This window comes from Phascolarctos cinereus, unplaced genomic scaffold, assembly GCF_003287225.1.
Source record: "Phascolarctos cinereus isolate Bilbo 61053 unplaced genomic scaffold, phaCin_HiC Scaffold_4;HRSCAF=312, whole genome shotgun sequence".
In the NCBI taxonomy this organism is placed as follows: domain Eukaryota; kingdom Metazoa; phylum Chordata; class Mammalia; order Diprotodontia; family Phascolarctidae; genus Phascolarctos; species Phascolarctos cinereus.
In genome coordinates this window covers 558759618-558781722 of record NW_027555847.1, presented here as the reverse complement: position 1 = coordinate 558781722, position 22105 = coordinate 558759618, and positions in this window count along the sequence as shown.

Here is a 22105-nt window from a genome sequence, read left to right as displayed (position 1 = left end):
TTTACCTAGCTAGTAAACTGTGACTCTGAGAAACTAATTGACTTGCCCAAGGGGTCATCGCTTGGCAAGAGGTGTTCTCCAAGTTCTGTGCTCCCTCTACTCTACAACCACCCCAGCCAGTTTAAACAAATAAATCATTTTGAGGTAGAGATAGGGAGAAAAAGGTAAAGATGCTCCAAAGGAGACATGATCTTCTTTTGGCCAGACCTGAGGAAGCTGCCAACTCAATCCAAATTTCACTTGGGCTGTGCCAGAACTCAGCAGAGCAATTATTTTAAGAAAATCTATCTGAGGACAACACTGTCATTATCCTTTTAATGGTCCCACTCCAATAATCCAGTTAAAACAGGCTTGTTTTTTTAAAGGGCTTTCTTTGCCAATACAATTAAAGCTCTTTGGAGAGGCAGATGGTATTAGTTCAGCTTGTAGATAGTTTTTCTTTCTACCTACTGAAAATAATACTTCTGCAACTACGGTTAAATGCAGTTGCCAAGTCCAGTGCAGATATGCACAGCCAAACAATTGTTGTGGTTTCCGGAAGCCAGAGGAAAACCTGCCAATGCAGGCTAGAGCTTCCTCACTGCTAAAGACAAATCTATTTTATATCAGAGGGGAATCAGTGGAATCCAAATAACTAGAAAGTAGATAAACTCAAGGGAGATCTTTACAAGCAGCTCAGCTCATGAGAAATCAGTTGCCATGAAAATATAGACTGGCTCTTACTGGTGTTTCTCCCTCCCCCATAATGAGGGGCCTATGCATGCTTGATAATAGGTCATCCTAAGGTGCTTTGAGTTGGTTAATTAATAAAACTTGGAAGAGCAGAGGAAAGAGACAGGAGGGGCTAATTCAGAAGGTTCAAAGGCTTGGGCTGATTCCATTAACCACTCTAAATCCAAACTTTGTCCCAAACATACTTCTTCTAAAGGAGATTTGTCTTCTTAAGGGATGTGTGACTGTGAACTTTCCCATACTACCTACTATTAATCTGGTCAGAAATGTCAGCAAAAAGCCATTTCCCTTTACTACTATAAAGACTTCCATTTAAAATGAAAAAAAGAAAGAAGTGGCAACATAGAATAATTTAACCTTTTATACCCCCATAGAAAAAGCTAAATCAGTACAGGGTAAGGAAGATACTTAAAGTAGTCCAATAGACCTTAAGTTGCATGAGGGTAGAAACTGTAATATTTTCTTTGAATATCCAGAAAGGAGCAGTTAGGTGGCGAAGAGGATAGAGTGCTGCGTCTGGAGTCAGGAGAACCTCAGTTCAAATCTGGCCTCAGACATTTATTAGCTGTGTGAACTGGGGCAAATCACTTAACTCTGCTTGCCTCAGTTTCCTCATCTGTAAAATGAGCTGGAGAAGGAAAGGGAAAACCATCCCAATATTTTTGCCAAGAAAATCCCAAATGGGGTCATGAAGAGTCAGATAAGACTAAAAACAACTGAACAAAAATGGTATAGTCCCTTGAATAAGGTTTACTATAATAATTTTTGTTGTTTAGTTGTTTTTTGCATAGTTTCTGACTCAAAACTCATTTGAAACCCATTTGGAGCTTTCTTGACAAAGATGCTGAAGTGGTTTGCTATTTCCTTCTCCAGTTCATTTTACAGATGAAGAACCAAGGAAAATAGAGTTAAGTGACTTGCCCAGAGTTATACAACTAGTGTCTGAGGCTGGATTTGAACTCATGTTCTCTTGACAGGGCTGCATTCTAACCACTGTACCACCTAGCTACCCTCTGTGTTTAGCCCCTCTTCTGTTGGAACCAGGACCAGTTTCTGTTCATCATTTCTCACATAGATATGATAGCTAGCATTTACATAGAGCTTTAAGATTTTACAAAGTACTTCTCATATATTATCTTACTTGATCCTCACAATTACTCTATGTCATAGGTGCTAATATTATCTATTTTACAGATGAAGAATCTGAAGCAGAACAGGGTTAAGTGATTTGCCCAGGGTCTGTACCTGCTGTCTTGTAAAGGTTGAGGCAAAGTCCAAGGGTATAGCTCAGATCTTTCTTCTATCAGATCTATACAATGTTCTGACTCAATCAATGAAATGGCAGTTACTTACAACAAGGGATAACCCACAGAACTTGAAGTCAGGAAGACCTACTTTCTTGTTATTTAACCTCTCTCATCCAACTTCTGCTTCTTCATCTGTGAAATGGAGATATAAATAGCACCTACTTCACAATATTGTTGTGAGGGATCAAAAAAGATTATGTATGTAAAGCTCTTTGGAAACATGAAAGTACTATATAATTTTTATTGTTGTTATTAATCATCATCATCATCACCATCTTCATCCAGGATGGAATTAATGGGACAAAGAGCATTCAGGGCAGAGTTACTTCATACCCCATCAATGAAACCCAAATGAAGTGATAGTAATGATCAGAGGTTCCCCAAGAGGGTGATACTGTCCCCTGAGGGGGTACTAGAATGATCTGGGGGGGGGGAAATAGTAGTAACCTTGGGTACAATTGGGATGGGGAGTGTTGAATAAAAATAAGTGGACAGTGGAAGCATAAGGAAAGAAGACAAAAAAAAATTTGAAAAATCATTCATACATGTTTCATCTGTTGTGTAATAGAGTTAAAGTCACAGTGATTACATTATTTTCCAAATAAACACAAAATGCAAGTTACAACCAATCAGTGGTCAAGTCTACAGACAGGTCTTAACAAGCAAGTGTTGGCAGGTGAACCTGTTGCACATTGACCTGTCATGAATTGATGGGAAGTCTAGCATGCATGGGTAAGAATATATGCATATAATGACTTGCTTACAACATGATACTATATGGTTTCATAATGCATTGTTGCATCATCAAAATGTCAATGCAGGAAAAAAGCATAAATTTACAATAAATTATTAAATTTAAGATGCGTCATTTTTAAGATGTGTCTTTTTTAAAAAATATATTTTATATTTTTTAAATGACACAAATTTCAAAAAAAAAAGTTATAGGGTTAAAGAAAATAGATTTCCAGGAGGGTGCCAAGTAATTTTTTTAAAGGGGGCAGTAGGCCAAATAAGTTTAGGAACTTATACTAATGATGTTTTTACCTTCCTTAAAGAGAAATCTGCAAAGCCAGAAAAAGGGCCTCAAACTTTCCATAACACAAAAGCTTTTCTATTGAGTTCTTAAACCCAGCTATGGATTGAAAGTCACATAAGTTCCCCCTACTCTCTTGTATTCAAAATGATTTTAAATGATTCTGAATTATTATTTGGACATTTTTTTCTTCCATAAATAAAATGTCCTAAGACTATGTAAATGACAGGGCCAAATGAACCACATGAAGTCCCCCAAAGGGAGTTGCTGACCTAAGCATACCAAGCCTCTCATTCCTATAACTATGTGTTTCCTCTCCAAGCTCCCTACACCATAGGATGTCTAAAGTGACCCCTGCTGAAGCTTCGAATTGTTCATTAGTCTGGGTCTCACTCAAGGTCTGAAAGCATACGATTGCTTAGAAACTGTAGCATCTCACCCTGTCATTTAGATCTGACTCTGCTTGTGCCCAATGTCAGCCTGACACAGGTCACCTTTCATCATTTCACTTGTGTGATGGTTTTTCAGAGAGCATCTTTAAGGACAATGAGGCATCAGCTCACTTAATTACTCACTCTCCCTTTTTTCCTCACACAGAATCAATTTCTAAAAGATAAAATTAACTCTCATTAGGGAACGACTCTCTATCCCATGTACTTCATCTTGCCCTGCTTTTTCCTCTCTGGTGTTCCCATCAGAAAGCTAAACACTCAGAGTAACCAAGGAGTTTTCAGAGTTACTTAAAATAGTCTTAATCGCACTATCTTGTACTTTCTGGACTTAAGAACATAGATTTCTGTTCTCTCTAGCTCAACCAATTTATATTATTATTCTCTATTTTAAGCTTCCCTACTGGCATGCTTTAGGACATTGAGTCATTCTAAATGGACCTCAACTTCATCCAGAAAATGGGAATAGTATCACAAGCCGGTCCTCTCCCTTTAGCAGCATCTGATGAAAAACAACCATACTGCAATATTAAGGATTGATCATGGTATAGTGAAAAGGAAACAGACTTGAGTCAGGAAAACCTAGGTTCATTTCTCCTTTCAGACACTTACCAGTTGTATGGCCCTGGACAAGTCACTTTCAGGCTGTTTCCTCATCCAAAAAAATCAATCAACACATATTAATTAAGTGTCTCCTACGTATCAGGCATGGTGTTAGAGTCTGCAGATATGCATACAAAGAATAAAACAATACCTACCCAAAATAAGCTTATGTTCTTATGGGGTTAAAATAAGAGCATTGTGCTCAGTAACCTCAAAATCCAGCTCTAAATCTATGATTTAGATAAATCATCCTTGAGAAAAGGTGCTAAGTAGACCCAAAAGTGGTTTCTTTCTTGGGACTTGGTTGTTAAAAGTATGTTACTTTGAATGTAAGAAACTAGATATAACTTCCCACTGCTATTTTGGTCAACAGAAATGTCCATGTCCTTGACTGTTCCAAAGGAAATTAAAACCTTATCCAATTCTGACTTGGAGAATAAGGTGGCTTAGAAGATTAATTATCAAAAATTGAGAGACTTACTTTCACCTTTTGGTTACCAGACTCATTGCTGTTATCAGGAAGACTTCTCTACCCATGGCAACCGTCTTTCCTTTTCTTGAATTTCTGCTGCACTCACAGACTTTGGTTGTCACAAACAACCAGACTCTAAATGATGTACCCCACTGGCTTCTTGTATGTGCTTCTCAGGTCACCAGGAGCGGAGGAAACATTCCTGACTTCTTTTGTATTCCCAGTGGCCCCCCAGTATGGTTCTGAGACCAGGAAAAAAGCACAATCAGTACTTACTGATTCAGATTTTAGTATCTGGGAGAAATCAGCTGTTGATGTGGGTCCAGTTCTGAGGCAGTACCTTCCCTCATTGTCAAAGACACCATATTCAGCAACATTCTAAGCAAACAGTCCACTCATCCACTATTGACTATTAGACAAAACCCACAGCTGAAGATTAGAATAGAGATCAAAATAGAGTTTGACCCTTTAGAACAGATCTGAAATTCCATAACTGGAAAGTGGGGGTGGGGGGATGGGGAGAGAATAACACATGCTATTTCTGTTCAACAGGAAAAAAAAAAAGTAGATGTTGTTTTACAGGCCTGTCAATCCACCATCTTCTAGAAAGGAAACTAAACTGTGAGAAATCCCAGAGCATCGGGGACAGATGGAATCCTTGCATTTCAGGTCATTTCTTGCATGCCCTGGCATCCAAAGGTCTGAGACGATGTAGGGAGAAATTAATTAGTGGCGGCAGCAGCGTCTGAGCACAGTTTAACTAATTGTTACTATGGAGGGGAAAGAGAAGAGAGAAGGGGGGGGGAGGAATGATCACTCAACAGATGAAGTTTTAATTAATGGTGTCTTAAGACCATCACTTCTTCTGGAAGACATGTTAGTAGCAAGTGAAAATCACCTCTTGGTGGTTACAGGATCCAGCAACAGGTTCAGTATGCAAACAGGGTACTTCCTTATCTTCTTGGTTCTAAACTTAAAAGATCAGGAACAGCCTAGCAGCATCCCAATACCAAGTGCCCACCTATTTCCAGGGGCACCAGCTTGTAGTGCTAAGTAATAAGGGAGTGCCATGATCTGGTTTTTATTGGAGTATCCACATGCCTCAGGTGGGTACAGATGTGAGCAGTTTGGACATCAAAACCATAACCCTTCATTCACAATGATTCCCAACCCCTTTTGACTTCTTAGCCGTAAGTAGGAGATTTAATCATATTGTGCGGCTCTGTGATTTATGTATGCTGTAAATTATATTGTGTCTTTAGTCTAGAAGTATCTGTCAGCATGCTTAGATATCACAGCGATAGGCATCCAAGGAAAAAGGAGATAAAAATAAAATGGTTTTAAAGGCATTTTGCAGCCTAGCAGTAGCTGGAGGAAATGGAACCAGCTACACAGAACCTCTCGACATTCTTGTTAACCAGTTATCTCTTTTGCTTTAAACAGGTTTGACAAACAAGTACAGAAAAATATCACCTCATTTCTTCCTCCTCCCAGCCATACTCCTACTCCACCATCACCGCCACCATTCCCATCTCCTGTCAACAGGTAAACAAAAAGCACAAATAATAAAATCACCACTGCTTCCTTAGAGTGGTGTCACAAAGACAATATTGACTTGGAATCCAGTCTAATGAAGTGAAAGGATGCATTGGAATGAATGCTTCTTGACGGCAGGAACTTTCTTGCCTTGCTTTGTATCCTTAGCACTTTGTTCCGTGCCTGGGGCACCATAAGTGCTTAATACATATTGACTGACTAATTTAGGCTCAGGGGATCATACTTTGAAAGGCAGCCGTTGAACTTGGGCTAGCCATTGAACTGTCCCAGGCCTTAGTTTCTCTGCATATAAAATATACACGTGGGACTAGATGATCTCCAATAATAATGGCCAATATTTAGATCTAGCATTTTACATGTATTATCACATTTCATACTCACAATAACCTTATGATGGAAATGTTATTATTATCCCCATTTTACAGATAAGGAAAGCAAGGTTGAAATTATTAAGTTTAGTGACTTACCCAGTCACAAATCCATTAATTGTCTGGGATGGGATTCAAACTCAAGTCTTCCTGACTCCGGTTTCAAAGTTCTATCTACTGGGCCAAGTTGCCTCACAATGGTTGCTTTCACTAGGATCACACGAGCTGTATTCATTGGACTTACATTGTATTGGTTTGAGAGAAGCAGGACAAAAAAATAGCACTTTCTTTGAAGGAGTAATTCCAGAATCATACAACCTGAAACTATCTCTCAGCACAGCAAAGACGAGTCCACCAAACCCTACCAGATTTTTGTCCTTCTTTTTCCTAGTTCACATCAGATCAGTAACTCCTATCTGGAGCCCTGTCATAGCTCCACAGTTAAATCCTAATATTTAAAGTAAATTTTTTTCTTTTCCAGGGTAAAAAAAAAAATTGTAAGCTCTAGGCCCAGGAACACATTAAACACATTTGAATGAGGGAGGGAGGAGGAGTTAATTCACCAGGCTAACACTAAGGGTAACTAACTTCCTGGTCATCCCAACACCATACAACCAAGTACGTACTCACTCCCCTTCTCAGCTCCACTTTATGTCATCCTCCATCAGAATATAAGCTCTTTGAAGGTGGGGATGTTCTATTGTCTGTCTATCTGATAGTATTCCACTGGAAACCTCACCAGTCTGATATTGTTTGTCACCTAAATTTAGGTCAGAAATTTATTGGGCAAGCACCAAGTCTATACAGCCATAATATAAGGACCTCTTTGCCACAAAATGGCCATGGTAAGGAAGCAAAAGGGGCTTTAAGGAGGATCTTATGGCCTGGCTTCAGGTTCAAAAAATAAGAGTATGGAATTGCTTCATTTCAGCTGTGCCTGGAAAAACCATATTTTCCCCTCAATGTTTAGTGAAGGTACATAGAAAATGACTAAAAAGTATTTTTAATTATCGTTCCACTTTTTATGCCCTCCTTTTCCTTCCTGTTACCTTCTTTTATTATTATTCTTGTTTATGTTGTTATTGTTATTATCATTATTGGGTCTAGAGAATGGCCTTAAAAGCTGTTAGTGACCCAAGGCTGCATGTCCGTCTGAGAGGTGGAGGAAATGTGGAAGGAAAATTTTACTTTAAATATCAGGATTTAAGAGATGTGGCTGGCATCACCATAATTCATAGGATACCCTATGATCCTAAATGAGGACTTAATAGCAATACTGTTCCTCCCAAAACATTAAGGTGCCTACCCCCAAGCATTGTTTTCTCCTCTAGGGTCATTGAAGGGGATGAAAATCGCAGCAGAATGAAACCCATATAATCCTCCAGAGCAGAAGGATGCAATTGGCTGGCTCTGTGTTAATCACATCTAATGCAGATGACCCAGATTGTCTCCGAAATCCTAGGGGACCAGAGAACACTGTTCAATAATCTCTCCTGACCTGAAGTGACTGGGATTTAGGACATTAGCTTCTGGAAGATATGACCCTAGGTAGGAAAAACTGCTCTCTTTTAATTAAATGGTGCCTTTCCCCATGACCAAAGCACACAGAAGGCACTTAATACATGTCTGTTGAATTTAATTGAATTTATTCTTAATAAATGCTTGCTGAATTTAATTCTGAAGCAGTTAGCAAGAGGGCCTCAGGGTACTGGTTTTATACTTAAACCTACATTCTTTACATTCATTTCTTCATTCAAAATCTTGCTCCTGAGTGATTACTCCATTCAAACAGCTGTGGTAAGTAACTTTTTGACCTGTATAGCAAAATCCCCTCCGGCTACCTTTCCTCTTCTCTCCAGTCCCAAGGGGATTATGTGGCTGGAGTCACAGTAATTCAGTGGTAGTGGAAGTACTAAAGTCTGTGCTACTGGGTCAGAGTAAAGATAAGGGCAAGAAAGTAACATCCAGTTACTCAGACTAGGAAAAGTAGGGGGAGGAGAGAGGTAGGATGTGGTAACCCAGAGAATGAAGTAAAAGGCACAAGTCAAATAATTTAGAAAAGAAAAATAGCTTAGGCTCACCTTCCTCTATATTCAGAGTCATGCAATAATATTCTTAAGTTGAGAAGACTTGGGTTCTCTTTTATTCAACAAATGTTTATTAAGTATGCACTACTTACAATTCATTGTGCTAGGGTACTGGGCAGATATAAAGATAGATTAGACCTGATTACTACCAACAAGGAGCTTACCAGGAGTGATAAGACAGGGACACAGATAAATAGAATAAACATTAGAATATGATAAATGTGTTCAAAGGTAGACAAAGTGCTGTGAGATAAGAAGAAGGCGATAGCGTTTGCATTAGGGGAGATCAAAGATGGCTTCGTGGAAGAAGAAGCATTTGCTCTGAGATTTGAAAGTTGATGGGTAGGAAATCATCTGGTGGAGGCTGAGGAGGGGGCCACGTCTTCTAGTTATGAAGGTATAACTGAACAGGATACACCTAGAACTCTAATCCAGCCTGGCTAGAAGATAGAAGACAGAGTAATCGCTGATATTTATCTGGCTCTCTGGGGTTATGAAGAGTTTTATATACATAATCTCATTTAATACAACAACCCTCTGAAGTAAATGTTATTATTAGCCTCATTTTTAAAACTGAGGCTCAGAAAGGACAAATGACCTATCAACGGCCACGCAAAGTAGTGAGCAGCATAATCAGGATTCAAACCCAGGTCTTCCAAAGACCAGGCCAGTGTTTTTTCCATTACCCCAAGGAATGAGCATCAGGAGTACAAAATCCTGTAGCCCACTCTATCTTTCTGGTCCTACACTGTCAGACCACACTTCTAGTCGTCCATGCCAGCCAACCTCTTACCATCTGTCACATCACCTTCAGAGACCATGCCTTGATGGTTTTAATCCACTCAGCTTTGGAACACCACCCCACCACCCCCAGGGCCAAGCTGTTCCACTAAGGTAATCAAGGCAAGTCAACTCACATTGCCCAGTGTATTGCTTATGTTTCCAGCCATCTATACCCACCATCTTCTTGTTATCTTCCCTGTAGCTCCAACCAGTCATATCTCTTACTCTGGGGACTCTTACTCTGGGAACTGTAATCATATCAGTTCTATCATTGCTCCCGGAAAGGCTGTGCCAGTAAAGTTATGAAGTTCCTCTCACCATCTCTATGATGGGACCTGTGACCAAAGCACGTTCCTCAGCCACTAGTCCCCTAAACATGTTCTCTCTCCCTCCCTACTAGTAATGTAAGCTCTTTGAAGGCAGGGACTTTCTTGCTTTTATATTTTTATCTTCCATACTTAGCATAGTACTTAGTACATAGTAAACTCTTAATAAGTGCTTTTCATTTATTCATTCACGTGATACCTACTCATCAAAACAAAACTGGTCTAACCATTCATGGTAGAAAATCAAAATGGATGAAAAATCATGTTTTCCCAGACTATAGCACGCAGGTGAATGGCCATTCCATCAACTATGTTCATGTGTACATGTATACGTGTGGATGCATGCATGTAAAAGGGCAGCTAGATGGTGTAGCGGATAGTGCACTGGACTTGGAACCAGGAAGACTCCTCTTCCTGAGTTCAAATCCAGCCTTAAACACTTACTAATTGTGTGTCCCTGGGCAAGTCACTTAACCCTGTTTGCCTCAGTTCTTCACCTGTAAAGTGAGCTAGAGAAGGAAACAGCAAATCACTCCAGTATCTTTACCAAATGGGGTCACAGAGAGTTGGACACAAGTGAAACAACTGAACAAGCATGTACTAGGGGTAGCTAGATAGTACAGTGGATAGAGCACTGGGCCTGGAGTCAGGAATACTCTTCTTCCTGAGTTCAAATCCATCCTCAGACATTTAGCAGTCATATGACTCTGGGCAAGTCACTTAATCCTGTTTGTCTCAGTTTCCTCATCTGTAAAATGAGTTGGAGAAGGAAATGGCAAACCACTCTAGTATCTTTGCTAAGAAAACCCCAAAAGGGGTCACAAAGGGTCAGAAACAACTGAAAACAACCTAACAACAACAATAACACATGTAAAATCTTGGACAGGCACTGAAGATGGCTAATAAGTTGGGTTCAGAATTGAGGATGAAGGAGAGAACATGGTATAGGGGAAAGCACATTGACTCCAGAGTTAGAGGATCTGGATTCACATCTCACTTCTGATAGTACCTGTGTGACCTAGGACAAGACATCTTCCTGGGACTCAGTTTGCTCATTTGTAAAATGAGGGGATTGAACTAGATGGCCTTGGAGGCCCCTTGGGAAATTCCACAACACTTTCAATAATTCTATACTACTCACTGCTGCAAAAGCCCGTCTTGTTAACATAGATATTTACCCGGTGATGCCATGTGACTAAGTGAATCATGGAACACCATGATGTCAGAAGAATCAAAATTACCAATAACCCAATGGAAAGATTCGTTGTGGGGATAAGTAGGCTACAGCATGTCACTAGTGATTTGCATGCAAGAAGAAACATAAAAGATATAATCAAGGACATATATGACTAGAAGAAAGAGTGAGGTGGTCATGTAGACAATAGATGCACTGTCAGAGTACTACCTTCATACCCCTTAGATATTAAGCTTCCCTTTATTGGATGGATTACCTACAGAGGATTTATGAAAAAACACAGATAGGAATCACACATCAACATGTATTACAACCCTACTATTTACCAGACACAGTGTTAAGAAGCATGAATGGCATTATAATTTCCAGAGAGGAATCAACCATGTTGATAAAACCATAGATTTAACAAAATATTAAGTTAAATTAAATGTTTGAATGGGTCATGTGATACAAGGTTGGTCAGGTAGATTGGGACCAGTCTGTGGAGGAGCTTGAATGTCAGGTTCAGGAGCTTAAGAGCCATTGAAAGTTTCTGAAGAGTGAAGTGACAAGATCAGACCTAGGAATGAATGGGCCAATCCTTTCATCCTGCCTCATGCCTTTTCTCTGGGTAGTTTCTTAGGCATTCAGGGCCACAGCAGAAGACAGGGCCAGGAAGGGAGAGGGGACAAAAGTGATAGTTTTGAAAGAGTATTCCAGCTCCCTCCAAGGTTCCATTCTTTAGGATTTCAGTCACAGCAAGCACAGGACAGTAAAACAGGTGCCATCTGTTAGATCTTGAAAGGTAGGTAGGAAATTAACTGTCAAAGGTTGAGGAGTGGGGAAAGACATTCCAGGAGAGAACATCACAAGAGCAAGGGTTGTAGAAGTGTGGGTTTGGAACCAGAGGTGCTGGGTTCAAATTCTGGCTCAGCTACTTATTACCTGTGTCACCTTGGGCAAGTAACTAACCCCTATGAACCTCAATTTCCTCATCTGTAAAATCTGTAATGGGAGTGGATTAGGTGACCTCTGAGGTCCCTTCAAACGCTAAACCTATGAACCTAAGTTAAAGGGCAATGGTCAAGTCAAATGAGGCTTTCTGAACACATTTCTGTGGAACCTTTCCTGTTGAACTGAACTTCCCTACAAAAGAATGCCAATCTCCTTACTGTGGGATTCCAAGCATTTCACCAGTCAAACTCATTGCCAACAACTCCATTGCCTACACCATCTGCTCTGGACAGGCAAACCTTGCTCCCCCCCTTCTATGCTCATTTTCTCCTGCCACCAGGTCTTGGCAGAGATAATTTCACATGCCTGGAACCCCTGCCTGGTCTCGTCAACCAAACCATTTTCATTTCTTCCTTCAAAGCTCTGCTAAAGACTTACCTGTTTCATGAAGCTCTCTCTGATTTTGAGTAATTCTTAACAAATCACCCATGTTCACACCTCCCTGTTAGCACGATAGCCTTCGCCCAACTCACTAGGGCTGTGTTCTTATATGTGAAGAGTACTTGGAGAAAGTACTCTTCATTATTTATCCATTCTCATATATAATAATGCCTTATTTATCAAGCAGGTTCAGGTAACAGGCTGTTCCTAATAGTTAAGTTAGATGATAGAGCAGAATAATGATAGTTAGAACATTTAGTGCACTTCAAGCTTTCCAGAGCATTTCACAATTAGATCTTGACTGCCTCATTTGATCCTCACAGCAACTCGGGAGGTAGGTACTATTATTAGGCCCATTTTACACCTGAGGAAAACAAGGCACAGGCAGAGGTTAAATGATTCATTCTGGCTCACCAGCCTGTAAGTGTCTGAGGTCGGATTTGAACTCAGGTCTATCTTGACTCCAGGCCCAGCTCTCTATTCTTTATGCCACCTAGCTAACTCAGAATCCTACTTCTGGAGTGAGACGTCTTGCCTCTGGCATTCTCACATAATTATGGGCAGCACTCACCTTTTCCACGACTCAATTTCCTCGTCTGTAAAATCAGGACAAAAACATTTTACATGGCCTACCTCCCAAGTGTTTAGTAACCATAGTGCTTAGTAAACGGTAAAGTACTTAATAAAGAACCCAACTTTGGATCTGTCTCTCTAGACCTCTGAACAGTGCTTTGTACATAGTAAGTGCTTAATAAATACTTTTTTTTTGGGGGGGGGGGCAGCTAGGTGGTGCAGTGGATAAAGCACTGGCCCTGAAGTCAGGAGGGCCTGAGTTCAAATCCGGCATCAGACCAAACACTTGACACTTACTGGCTGTGTGACCCTAGGCAAGTCACTAAACCCCAATTGCCAATAAATAAATAAATGTTTTTTTCAGAAAGACCTTAGCTTAAAAAGGCCAAGGTCTCCCACTGCATCTGGGGTCATCTCCAGTAATCCTGATCTATATCTGGCCACTGGGCCCAGATGGCTCTGGAGGAGAAAGTGAGGCTGGTGACTTTATACAGCCCTCCGTCACTTAAATCCAATTCACTTGCAAGTCATGGTATCATCTTCCTGATGTTATGGTCTTCTTCAAAAACGAAGGACAAAGAACAATAATAAATGCTTTTTATTCACTCATTTGAAAAGGTGATTTGTTTTTCAAATAAATAAGATATAATCAAAAGAAGCTTTTATTTTTAATTCATCTATCTCTACATATTTTAATCATTTCTATGGAAATCTTTTAAAGAGAATTAGCACTTTCCTGCCTCCTTATACATACACAATGTTACTTAATGCAAGGTGAAAGCTGTACCGTACTTTGAAAGGAAAGAGGAAATTATTTCTACTTTTGAGTTATTTACAATCTGAACTACAAGGGGGCTATGGGACAGGTTAGTAATTAGCAATCACCATTGTTATAATATAACAAAACTCTGAGGAATTCTGGAGCTAGGTAAGGCTTCTTGCCCCTAAACTAAATGGCCCTCCCTTGCCTGGGTACCCTTTCAAATTCTTATTTGCTTTTCAGAGTTCTTCAGTGTCCTTTGCTGCCAAATGACAGCTGTCCATTCGCTCAACAAATATTTGCTGAGTGTCCACGACACACCTGCCCCTAGCAGCTGTCCACCCCAAACATCTTCTACTCTGCTTTGGACTGAGAAATCCGAAAACTTTGCACATATGGAGGTTATGTCGTATTTGTTGAATCAAGCTGCATCTGAACCATATGGAAACTTAGGGAAAAGTCTTTAATGTGAAAAACCAACGAGCCTTAGTGCATGGATTTGGTGATAGAACCCTGGGTTTTGACTCGGAGGACCTGCATTCAATTCTCAACTACTTGGGTGACTTTAGACTTCATTTCTCTGAGCCTCAGTGCCTCCTCTAAAAAATATCAGTCAGACTAAATGTGCTGTGAGGTCTCTTCTAGCTCTGAATGTATGATCCAATCAGGTTTGTTTTGTATTTTTTTTCCAAAGGTCCTTTTTTTTCCTTTTGGGTTCTCAACCATATTCCAAATAAATGAAATTGCCCAATCAGTGAGCTCAGAATAAGAGAGGCATTAGCTCTCTCAGTGTGTACACATACTAGCTCTCTACATGAATGCACACATACACATATACACGTATATCTAATGGGATTAAAACTGGAAGGAACTTTAGAGATCATCATGACAACTGCTTATTTTACAGATGATAAAATTGAGACAAGAGAAGTTGTGACTTAGCCAGGTCACTTAAGTGGGAATGAAATATCAGTTCTCTGGTCTCAAATTCATTGGTCTTTTCTACCACACCACAGTTTCCTCCTATATGAGTAAGCACATGCCTCTGTGTATAATAATTAGTGCTTCTCTAAGTTCTTTAAAGGTTACAAAATGCTTTATATACTACATTCTCACTAGTATCTCACATTGCCTTTTAAGGTAGGTACAACATCCATTTTATAGATGAGCAAACAAGCTTAGAGTGATGTGATTTGTCCATGGTTAGCAACTAGAATCAGAGACAGGATATGATCAAAGGTCTTCCTGACTGTGAATCCAGTAGCCTCTATATGCGTTGTGCCATGTTGTCTCTGTGTTGAGGTATATTTAAGGGTTGTAGTCACTAATGTGTGGAAGGCAGTGTGGTACAGTGAACAGACATCTGGCCTTGCTGTCATGAAGACCTGAGTTCAAGTCCTCCCTCAGACATCCTATGTGACCTTGAGCAAGTCAATTAACTTTTCAGTGCTAAATTCCGTAACTGTAAATTATAGAACAAGTGACAACCGGTATTGGTAGAGTAAATTTTCTCACCATAAGTTCACTAAGCCAATAAAATCACAAGTCTAGGACCCCATTCCCAAAAGAAAGAAGTCATTCATTTGATAGGTATCTAACTCAAATTTTAAGCACTTTGAATACATGGATGATTTTTTCCCTCTAAGTACTTTTACGTATGTGCCATGCATCTAATAAGTATTCAATAATTGTTGGGGGGTTTTGTTTTGTTTTTAGATATTGCAACTGCTGATAACATTGATAAAACCAATGAGGAGGCCAAAGCATAGTTGCAATCCTCCCCTGACAAGCTACCCCCGCCAAGAAAGAAAAGCTGAGGCAGATCGCTTCCCTGAGAATGACTCTTGGGGTGATGCCTTCAGGACAATCCTATGGAGATGATTCCCCAAGGAAAACCTGCCTGATGAAGGTAACAGATTTGGATTTAGAAGGGATCAGAGTATCAGAGGCCATAGATTTAAAATAGGAAGGGACATCAGAGGCTATGTAGTCTAACACCCATTTTATGGATGAAAAAAATGGGTCTTAGAAAAATGAAGGGAATTTGCCAAAGGTCATCTAGGTAGTGTCAGAGTTGATCATGAAATCTAGGTCTCCTGGCTCCACACCCAGTATCCTTTCCATTATGCCCAGGTGAGTGTCCACTTCAAAATTTAGGATCAACATAACCAGGAAGTATCCTATTTTAAAGGTGTCAAAGAGTGGGACTTGTCCCTATCCCTTCCCACTCAGCTAACATGATATTTCTTAATTACCTTAAGCAAGCGACTGAGCTCAGCTGAGGAAAGATATCCAGACCTCCTTAAGAGACCCAGAACAGTGACAGACATGCCCCTCATAACACCTGGCTGATGCAACTTGAGCACAGTCCCCAGAGGAAATAGTCTCCTCTCCATTGTTAAAAGAAATTTTAAGAAAACATCCCTAAGTAGTATGCTGTCTTGGACCTCTGAGACAAAAAATAATAATAATAATAATCCATTACAGAGTAAGTTAGCGTAGGGGCCTGCAAAGGGACTCAACTGGCAAAACATATTTTGCAATTCTGCTATCACCAGCACTCCCACAAAGACCTAGGACAGAGCCAAAGCTGTCTCTCCTACTTTGTCTTTATTATGTTCTTGCTTTAAAAATACTTTATTTCCAAAACATCAGCATCTTTTCTAGTAACCCTCTGATGACACGTTTCATAGAATTAATATAATTTGGAGCTATCTTTGTTCAGTTGTGCCTGCCTCTTCGTGACCTCATTTAGGGGCTTTCTTGGCAAAGATACTGGAGTGGTTTGCCATTTCCTTCTCCAGCTCATTTTACAGATGAGGAACTAAGGCAAATAGGGTTAAGTGGCTTGTCCGGGATTACACAAACAGTAAGTGTCTGAGGCTAGATTTGAACTCATGAAGATGAATCTTCCTAATTCCAAGCCCAGTGCTCTATCCAAAGCTCCACCTGGCTGTCCAATTTGGAGCTGTCAGGGGTCTTAAAAAACCCATCTGTTACAACCCTTTCATTGAGATGTACAGTGATTTACCCAAGTTCATACAATGAGAAGAAGTAAGTGAATGAGTGATCTAAATCTAGAATTAGAATTTGTGGGAGACTACACACAGAAGTACTACCCACCCTGGTATTGTCTGATTCTGGTATCTCCCTAGTCATTTCAAGTAGTGCCACAAAATAGCCTTTTCAGCCACCACAAAAAATCATCAGTATACAATTGATTTTGATTCATTTTAATTTTTAAAATTAAGTATGATTCTATCCTCCACTCAAGTATTACTCAGATGCTCTTATGTCACAAGATGACCCTGGGTTCACAAAGGTTTCGAGACTTTGATGGATTTATGGCTTCATCAATGCGGAGACCCAGTCTGGCAATGCAAAAGGCAATTCACCTATGCTTGCCCATCTTGGGCAACTCTTTACCATGACTTCCCAGAAACCTTCCATGGAGGATCCATCCAGTGTGCTGGAGCATTTCTCTAGCTCCCTTGACATTGTGTTGGTATGAGTGGTGTGAACAGGCTGTCCAAAATAGTTATCCCTTGTTCTTGCTACATGACCAATCCATCTTAGAGCAAGCTCTATGTGAGTCTGCCAAAATGGAAAGGTTTTGAAGATGAAACTAGCAATCTCTGTCATCCCACAGCCCAACTAGCTATAGATGGAGAGGCTCACCAGCAAGACGGTAGTGGTTTGCTGAATTCTTCAGCTACACCACCTCATAAAAACCATCTGCTAAGGTATAGAAGAATGAGTAAGTGGAGGAAGCACTCCCCCAATGAAACCATTGACCCCTGAAGTATTTAAATATATATGCACGTATATATAATGTACATGTGTACATACACACATATATGTATATTCCATAGAGACCAGAGAATGGGGTAGCGCACGGCCACAAAATTAAACACATAAAGATAAGATGTTACAAATCACCTAAAGCTGGAATTCAGCAGTATAGAATGTGGATTCCTTCTTTGCACAGTGAGTTTTTCATGTTGCAGGATTTCTCTGGGAGGATAAGGGCCCTTTCTATAGTAAAGGGAGATATGTGTGATCTTAGGCCAGTCGCCTCCCCTCCATCAGCCCCACTTTCCTCATTTGTGAAATGAAGTAGATAGACTAAATGGTCTCTGAGTTCTCTCCCAGCACTATACCACTATATATCTCAGCACTATGACCCTCTGATCTTCTGACTGCCTTTCTTTCTGGGGGATAAAAATTCTCTACCAATCAAGTTAAGTCAACAAGAATTTATTAGATACCTCCTATGAGCCAGGTACTATGCTCTAGTTCCCAGTCTCTGACTGTATATATTATATATATATATATATTATAATTATTATATATATATATATATATATATATATATATATATATATATATATATATATTTGATGAAAGCTCACATTTTGAGAGATTCGAGACACTGCCCCCATAGCAGCGTCACCCATTTATACTGTGCAAAAACAATGAACAGAATTATTTTTCATGTCACACTTTCAAATGTCACACTCAAAAATGACAACTTCTGCTTGTCATACCTGGATCTACCTTCTCAGCTATTTCCAGGGGAAAAAAAAAAGATTTCTGAATTTCTCTGGGCTTATCTTTTAGAAACTTGAGATGAAGACATAAGTCAGAGGGGAAACAATTGGAGGACTTTTTTATCTTCCATTTCTTAGCTGATGAAATTAGTCATTTCAGTCAAGGCTTTCAATTGATTGGGAGGAGAAGGAAGTCAAATGGTACTTCTGCCCTCTTGAGGGTTCCTGCCTTTGAACTGTTGCTTACCTCCAGGTAAAATGAAAACACAGCAAGGCTTTACAATGACAGAATATGGAACTAGGGGAAGAAAGAATCAAATTATTCCCCAAGTCCTATAGACATCAGCTGTAAAACATATCTTGGTAGAAATATGTGGCTTATGGGAAAAGGGTTAGGGAGCCATAGGAAGGAAACACTAAGTTGAATATTTATTAGTGGGACTGGATCATGACTACTGATACATATGGGAGAAGTGTGGGGGGAATGGTCACTGATCCATCTGCAAATGCTAGAAGTCTTCCTCTACTCTTCACATGCCTTTAATTTCTTACATTTCTATGGATCCTATTAGGACTGCGAGATTTGATCCCACATATACCGCATCAGAGTTAGGGAATTTAAGGAAGGTGACTGATGGGTAGTCTTTAGTCTTGAATAGAAATATGGTCAGGGGGATCAAGGGATCATGGAATTCTTTCATCCAGCCTTGCAGTGAGGTGAGCATCCCTATACTCTCACTGGTGAGGGACTGCCTTGTTAACTACATTTATACTACAAGGATTTATTTAAAGGGGGAAAAAAACCCAGCTACTCCTGTGTAATCAAGGATGAAGGTAACACAAGGTGACATGTGTATGTGTGTGTAAGATGCTTTGAGCAGAGTTCTTCATGGGCCATTTGGAGACCCCTGCAGAAAACAGGACCTCAAGTCCTTTTTGCCATCTGTCCCCTTTGCCCCTGCCTGAGAATCCTGAACAGGGGGCGGGGGGGAGGGGGGGGCTGGCTAGTCACCCTGGCCACACCAAGGCTGAGCCGCTTTATTAAGCAAATACATCAGGCAGGAATCAACCTGGTGAGTGAATCAAAGTGTCCCAGCAAGTGAGACATAATGATCACCAGAGTCATTCAATGAAACATCTTGCCTGTGAAGGACTAACATCTAATGTTAGCCACTTTATCCATCATTTCAGGGTTCTGTGGCAAAATCATTCCTAAAGAGATGCAATAAGGAAAAACCCAAACTTGATAAGAGTCTTCCTATACGTGGATGGGAGACAGAAGAGTACATAAACTAAGTTAGGACTTCCTTGGGGACTTGCTACCTTTTCTTTAATTTCCAAACCTGCTCTCTCTGTTTCTCTGTCTATCTTTCTCTGTCTCTCTCTGTCTCTCTCTGTTTCTCTCTCTCTCTCTCTCTGAAAAGGAAGAAAAATCCATGTTTCATATGACAGTCATTAAGGAGAAATACAGAAGTCTGGAAAGCACCAAAGATCCCCACATTTGCTACTGAAACAATGGTTACTAGGGACCAAATATGTAGTAGGGGAAATGAAATCAGATTTGGAAAGAAGGTCCCAGGACTGATGTGACCAAATGAGATTTCCCAACCATATTTATAGAATCAAAGAATACTGTGGCTAGAATTGACATTAGAGATTATCTAATCCAAGAGTTCTTAGCCTTTTTTGATTCATGGATCCCTTTACCAAGGCTATGGACCCCTTCTCAGAATGTTTTTTAAAAGCATAAAATATATAGGACCACTAAGAAAGATAATTATATTGAAATATGGTAACTACAATGTTGTTTTTAATAATCACAGATCCTAGGTTAAGATCCCCTGATCTTGGCCAGTCTCTTCATTCTGCAGATGTGAAAAGGTGAAGGGAATAGCTCAGGATCACACTCCTGGTTAGCAGGACAGCCAAAATTACTAACGGTCAACCTTATGCTCTTTACATTATGGATTAACCATTCCTGATATATGGGTGGATTTGGTTGCCATGGATTATAGGAGGCTTATCATATATCATAGACTTTAAGCTAGAAAAGACCCCAGAGTTGATTTAATCACAGATGGCCTCAATGGCCACCTAGTACAATGCCCTTATTTTACAGTTGGGAAAAAATGAGAATTAGAGAAGTAAAGACATTCACCCAAGGTCACACAGGCAGATAGGGACAGTCAAGATTCAAAAGCAAGCCCTCCAACTCCAAATCTAGCTTTACATTGGACGATATTATCTCTCTCCTCATGAAAGTCAGAACACTTCATTGTTGGCTGGGAATAAGGTCAAAACCATTACATTATTTATCCCTTCAAGAGTTTATATAGGTCCTTAGTCCTAAAGAGGTCTTCAATAAGATTATAGACTAGAGGCTCATCCCAATGTGGATTCAAACTCTTAATACAGACCTAGAATTATTCCCTCTCAACTCTTTGAATCATCATCACATTGCACGGTAGATTGGAATTCAATGACCACCCTGTTCTAATTCCATGGCCAACAGGCTCTCACTTCTTTCCTCTTCTTCCCAATTCCCTGAAGTATGTCAATTAGAAGTGCAATCACAGAGTCCAGCATCCCTTAAGAAGTCCAGGTCCACAGACTCATGTTCAATTGCCCTCTCCGGTCAAATAAGACTGTCCTTGCTATCCTTCATATACAAAGACAATCCAACTGGCCTACCATCATCAAGATATGTGCCTAGAGATTTTGTCTAGGTGTTAGTATCTGGATAAACACCTTGCCATGCTCCAGGGCCCAATCAGCAATCTTCCCTAATCTTTGGTAAACCAAAGTCTGTCACTTAAACGGAATGAGCAAGACATTGCTTATATTTACAATCCCCTTTCCTTTCCAGTTCCATATTTGGGGACATGGGACAAGTTATTTCACTTATAGGTAGTAAAGTAAAAGGGATAGAATGTTGGACTTGAAGTCAGAAAGACCCAGGTTCAAATCCTGCCTCAGGCACTTAGTAGCTGTGGACAAGTCACCTAATCTCTCTGTGACTCAGCTTCTTCATCTGTAAAATGAGGACACTGGATTTAACAGTCCCTAAGGTCCATTCCAAGTCTAAATCTATGATACTATGACCTCTCTAGGCCCTCACTGCATTCATGTTCTCCAAGATGTGGGTATGCCTTCCAATAGGGCCATAAGCAACACATCCTTCTCTGAAACCAGGAGCAACATATATGAGTAAACATGGTATCTTTTACGTGATCTGAACAATTTCACATATCAATTTTGTTTTCCAGAATGGGTTGCACAAACTTCCCCCAAGGAGTCATTCATTAATACTTTCTTTACCACTGAGAGTACAAACAAAGCAGACAAAAGTTGCCATGCCTGATGCAACTTCAGGAAAGATTGAGCCAAGGACTGATGTAAAACTCTGGGGACAATAGCTGCTAGCTCCCGAGCAGGGAGGAGGACAGGGAAATACGAGTCCTCCTTGTACCTAGTTTCTGCTTTGCCTTTGAAATCCCAGAGCCTTTTACCCAGCTGACAGCTAGATTTCTAATTTGAACTAGAACACCAAAGGAAAGAAGACTACGTCTGTCTTCTCTGCAATGCCTAGCTTGTATACTGCTGGCACAAACAAATGTTTGAAAACCATCACATACAAGAACCAAAATTCCCCTCCCTCCCCCAATCTTTTGAACATATATCTAAAACATCAGATGTTACAAGGTCTGTACCACTCCTAGACATCGCTTGCTTAGCCAAGATAAAGATGGCTTGTAACACAGGGCCCTTTACTTGTGGGTGCTAATAGGCAAAGTATGTGCACTGACCACATTCTGGAATATTAATACATGCTTTTTGCAAAACTGCAAATGTTGATTTGCTTACTTGTACAATACAAACAGAAGAGCTTAATACATCCATCTCCAAATGTCCCCCGACACAGCCCAAGGGATTTGC